Source organism: Acomys minous (assembly GCF_964271855.1).
Source record: "Acomys minous genome assembly, chromosome: 8".
Taxonomy (NCBI): Eukaryota; Metazoa; Chordata; class Mammalia; order Rodentia; family Muridae; genus Acomys; species Acomys minous.
Genome location: NC_140489.1, coordinates 14847495 through 14853494, shown reverse-complemented (window position 1 = coordinate 14853494; position 6000 = coordinate 14847495).

Here is a 6000-nt window from a genome sequence, read left to right as displayed (position 1 = left end):
CCAGACTTGGGGAAAGATCAGCAGATGTCCTCCTAGAGAGAGCAAGGGACACAGGCAACATCATCAAATAAAAGAATGAAATGACACCCATCAGTCAACCTGATAGAAGGTACTTTCTCTACCCATACCTTCCCACGCCCCAGCCCACTAGCCTCGATGCTGTGAACTCCCACTAAGCCCAAGACTCAAGCATGTCCATTTCTTCTTTCTGCTCTTCTTGCCCCAGCTCAGCATCTTCCCATCCCACTGGCCAATCCCAGTTACAGGCTCCACCCCCTCAACCTTGCTTCTGAGCAGCAAGTGTTAAGTTTCTGCCTCTGGGCTTTTGCACTTGCATCTGCCTAGGGCCAGACACACTCCACCTGCCAGGTTGTCAGCTTCCCCTCAGACCTTGTTCAAACTCATTAAAACAAAACAAACAAAACACCCTAGGGCTCCACAGTTATCTCTTCCATGCAGTAACAGATCCTCCTGATTGGGTCTGTCTCTTCTGGATAGAACGCCCGCTGCTAAAGAGATTACAACTTGAGACACTAGTACCACGTGAGCCTCTCTCTGTCTTCATGACTGGTGTGTGTGTGTGTGTGTGTGTGTGTGTGTGTGTGTGTGTGTGTGTGTCCAGTCCACTTTATAAATGATAACAGAGAGGCTCCAATACAAACCCAAGGACAGTTACAGTGCCCCCTTCCTCCCATTTCCTAAAAGAGATTAAATTCTCAACCAGAACGTATTGGTACGAGAGAGAGGCGGGGGGGGGGGGGGGGGGGGAGTGTGTGTGTGTTTATGTGTGTGTTGAGGAGGAAGCAGAAGAGTTACATAAAGCCCAGGATTAACACTGGGGGTGGACCTAGCTTGAAGCACAACACCAGAGGTTCAGACACTCCTTAGTTGGAGCCCATTCATTAAGTCATAATTACCCTGAGAAGATCCACACAAAGGGCCTCCTCCCCTGGTCTAACACCTCTGGTGCTGAGTCCAACAAGTTGCTGCCGCATGTCCCTGGGGTTACAACAGCCAGGTGGGGGGGGGGGTTGGGGGCAAGTGACTAACAGTTACTATAATGCTCACCTTTGGATAAGGCCTTTGCTTTTCAGAATGCTTTCAACCTGAGTGCCCCCTCCCACCCCCCACTGTTAAATCCTTACTCCATCCTCCAAGCAGTTAGGAGGGTGTAATTAGCTTTGTCTTAAAGGGAAAGCAAAGCACTGAGGGTTCAGGTGCTTTGTTCTGGGATGGAGCTGGCTCTGTCGCTTCTGTAAATGCATCAATTGGCCCTCTGAAGTCCCATACCTGCAGTCAAAGCTAGCCTGACGCAGCTGCACACCTTTAATCCCAGCACTCGGGAGACAGAGGCAGGCAAATCCCTAAATTCAAGGCCAGCCTGGTCTCAAAAGTGAGTTCTAGGATAGCCAGGGCTACACAGAAAAACCCTGTGGGTGGGGTGGGCATGGGGGGGGGGAACAACAACAACAACAAAACAAAAACAGCCCTCGCAGCCCTCAGCTGGTTAGTCATCCCTGGTTTCTGCTTCTGTTAAAAAGGTCTAATAATAGACATTTGAATGGTCTTGTGCCTGGTGTTGTGAGGACCACTTGGCAGGAGCAGTTGCATTATGGTTCTGAGTCTGATAGGATAGCTAGGGTCCCTGGCATATGGCTGTTCAAGACTTACCTCAGACATCTGCAGAGGCCAGCCATACGCTAGTATCTGGGAATGTGAGGAGGGGTTTACAGAGGTGAGCTCTCCCTACCATGGACAAGACATTCAGAGCAGTGGAAACTTGAACTCCAAGACTTGCGTCTCTCTGGTTTATCAGCTGAGCCAGGTAACCCCTTCAAATACTTGAGGGGGCTCAGCAATGCTATCACACAGGTTAAAACACATAAAGTGTGCACTGCAGAATGCCATCAGATAGTAAAGTGCTGGGACGATTGCTTGGGGGTGGGGGTGGGGGTTGGGAGAGGTGGACTGCAGGAGCTCTCTGGCTAGCCACTCTAGCTGAAACAAGCTCCAAGTTTCAGCGAAAGACCTTGCCTTAAAAAAAAAAAAGTGGAGTTCAATAGAGGAAGACATTTAATGACCTCTGCCCTCTGCATGCAAACACACCAAATAACACACCTAAAGTGCTGCATATGTAGATAGATAGATAGATAGATAGATAGGTTGACTGTCGTTATTATCCTTGGCTTGATGCTTTTCGCAACATGCTCTTTGCTTTTCATAAGGTTGATATGCACACCCATCAAAACCAGGACTTCACTCACTGTGTGTTAGTATTAATATTTAATGGTATTGTGATTCTGGGTTCTGGGTTCTGGGGGGGTCACCTTGGGCTACTCCCATACCCCGGCTTTTTTTTTTTTATGTGTTGGGAACTTAGCTTAGTAGTAGAGCATTGCCTAGCATGCAGAAATGCAGAAGGCCTAAGGTTCTACCCTCAGCTCCCGTAAAAATAAAATAAAAATATTTTAAAATTTACATATCTTTATTTAACTAAAGGAGGGATCCGGAGCCATAGTGAGCACGTGGAGGTCAGAAGACAACTTGTGCAAATTGGTACTTTCTTTTACCATGTAGGTCCCAGGGATCGAACTCAGGCCATTAGGGTTGGCAGCAAACGTCTTTACTGCTGTACCACCGAGCCATCTCACTAGTCTAGGGTTTTGTTTTTCTTCAGGGATTCTTTTCTACTTGGAAGCGTCCCACACAGATGGAAAAAGCCCTGAGGACGCTCTGCGAGAGTGGGGAGAATGTGCAGCTAGGAAGGTATTAACTGCTACTACAAAGTAAAAGTTCACACACACACACACACACACACACACACACACACACACACACACACACACACACACTATCTGGAAAGAAACTTCTGGCAACCGGCTGGGGGAGAGCCCCTCGTCATCTCTGGAGTTGAGCACAGGAAACCCCGCCTGAGGCCTCCCTTTCAGAGGCAGCCTGGAGAGGCAACCGCAAGAAGGGCACTAAAATTATGCCTTTCGGAAATTCTGACTCACTCTCAGTGGGGCTGTTTGTGCAATGCAAAAATGTCTCCCAAAAAGTGAAGTTCCCACTGTTTCTGCCTTCCTCTGTGCTTGCGTCTCTACCAACACTCACTGGGAAGCAGGGACCCACTCAGCGAGCCCAGTGTCCCCTACACACTGGCAGCTGCTTAGCCAGCCTCCCCAGCAGCCAGCTCCTACGTTCTGTCCGTGTGATTTCCTGTTTGTTTATGTGTTCAGCCTCCACGGAAAGGCTGAGGGGAAAGTAGGGATGGCTTTGCTGTTAGCTTATACAGCCCCTTCGTATGAATGGGTAAAACGAGGCAAGAGGGGAGGAAAGAGGTGCACTGTCCGGAAGTCCCACGAGTGTCAGTGCTGTACTGCAAATGCACGATTGATTCTATCTCCCGCCTCTTGGCTAAGCACGTGTGGAAAGCTCTCACCGGGATGTCCATTTCTGGGGTATCCATTTCTGGAGTGCCCTGGCAGAGAGGTCCTTCTCTGAACATGGAGAGCTGGTTTTCACCCCCCACTCGGCTCTCAGCGTCTTTTTTTTTTTTTTTTTAAATAGCTTTGTTTCTGTCTTTTGTTTTTCCAAATGTTACTTTATACCTTTATACCTGGGGTACATTTCATACCTTTATACCTGGGGTCCTGCAGGAGCCCACTGCCCTGGTATGTTCGATTCTCTGAGTAAATTGCCTTCCCTGTGGGCAGCTGCCTCTCAGTGTTACCTCTCAGCCCAGCACCCCATAGGACTAGAGTGAAGTGTTCTAAGCACAACTTGCTTTGCTTTCGTTGTTGTTTTGTTTTAATGTTTGGATTTGTATTCATTCTGCAGTGCTGGGAATCGAACCTAGATCCTCCTGTGTGCTAGGCAAGCATTCCACCAATGGAACCATGTCCCCAGCCCTTGATCTTAAAAAATGAGACTACAGGAGCCAGGCGTTGTGGCACATACCTTTAATCCCAGCACTCGGGAAGCTGAGGCATGTGGATCTCCATGAGTTCAAGGTCTCAAAAAACAAACAGATAAACAAACAAACAAATGGAGTCCAGGACAGCCAAGGCTACACAGAGAAACCCTGTCTCGAAAAAAAAAAATGAGACTATGGTATGGGGTTACACAGGGCTGGATTCTAGGGTGTCTGACTGGGTTCTAGCCTAGTTTCTGCGATGTCAGTTTGGACTTTTGGGCTTTAAAAAATAGTCCTCAGTTTGCTTGTCTGGATGGTCAGTTACATAGTTGGTTTTTCTGACACAGAGTCTTGCTACTTTGTAGCCCTAGCTACCTTGTATCTCCTAATGCAGCCCAAGCTAGTCTGGAATCAGGGGCAGTCCACCTGCCTCAGCCTTCCAAGTGGTAGGATACCACTATTCTTGGCAGGGGTGGGGGGTGGGGGGGTACCTCTCTCCTAGTTAGCTGGGAGATATCTCAGTTGGGAGATTGTCTCCATGAAGCTGGTCTGTGGACATCTTCCTAATGGTGACCCTGTGGGAGGTACCATTCTTGGGCAGGTTGTCCTGGGTTGTATTATGAAAGCTGCCTGAGCAGGAGCCAAGGAGCAGCATCCTTCAGTGGTTCCTACCTTTACTCCTGCTTGAGTCCCTGCCCTGACTTCTCTCAGTGATGATGAACCTGGAAGTGTAAGCCAAATAAACCCTTTTTGGTCCTGGTGCTTATTACAGCAACAGAAGCAAACCGGAACAATTTTTTAAGTTAGCCTTTTAGGATGTGGCTAAACTGGAAGAGCACTCGCCTAGCATCTGTGACGCCCTGGGTCTGGTGCCCAGCACTGCCTAAGACAGGCATAGTGACACATGCCTGTGTCCCCGTCATTGGATGATAGAAGGAGGAGAAGGAGAAATTCAATGTCCTCCTTGGCTACACAGTGAGCTTGAAGTCTTCCTGTCCCAAAATAAAATGAAAAGTTTAGTTAGTATACAAAGAATGGGTTTTATTGTAACACTTCTAGCACTCTCTCTATTTATATATTATATAATAACACTATACTATATATATTTACACTTTGTTCTGATTCACCACCACCCCCATTCCAACTGCTGTCTCCACCCTCTTACTGCTTGCTTATAAGTCTTCCAGTTGTGACATAAGGAAAGTAGAAAAGATCATCACTAGCATATCTCTCCAATTTAAATCGTGAACGCCTTGGGACTGGAGTACCGAGGTCATATTCCCAGCACCCACATGGTGGCTCATAGTCATCTGTAATTCCAGTTCCAGGGGATCCGATGCCCTCCTTTGACCTCCTTGGGCACCAGGCATGCCTATGGTGCACAGACACATACATGGCGAACACCTTTACACATAAAATTCTAAAAGTGAGGATTTTGATCTTGTTAGACAAAACCACCATTCACTGTGACTCGACATTATTACTGCTAAGTTCCAAGAAATAAAAATACTAACATACGGTTGACAAACTTTACTTCTGAAAGCTGAAAGCCTTCTGGAAGAGGCTCCCGGAAGCCAGAGCTCTCTGCTCCCATCGTCTAACTACTTGCTTTACTTTGAGATGATTTTAAATTTACATGTAGTTACAAGAAGTTGCACAGCCCCTCTCCCTTGCCAGTTCCCTTGCTGACAGCATCTAGCAGAACGAGAAGGAGTCACAGGAAGGACACTGGACAGAAGACGTCAAGACAAAACACTCTGTCAGTGCAAGCTGCCAGCCTGCCCCATCTGCTCCTTTTAAATGCTGGGACCATCAACCCATTCTTCTTTCTGTATTGTTATTTGTTGTTTTCATTTTAAGATAGTTATCTCTACTTCAGATCCTCTGGATACAGTGGCTTAAGTCTGTAACCCCATTGCTCTAGAGGATGAGGCAGGAGGATTTGGAGCTTAAGGTCAGCCTGGGCTTCATAGTGAAGCCACGCCTCAGACACATGCAGAATGTAGCCTTTTAGAGTTGGCTCTTTGCACTCTTTGGTTGGAGCAGATAGTTGCATATCCCTCTTGCTGAGCCCTGGCCCATGG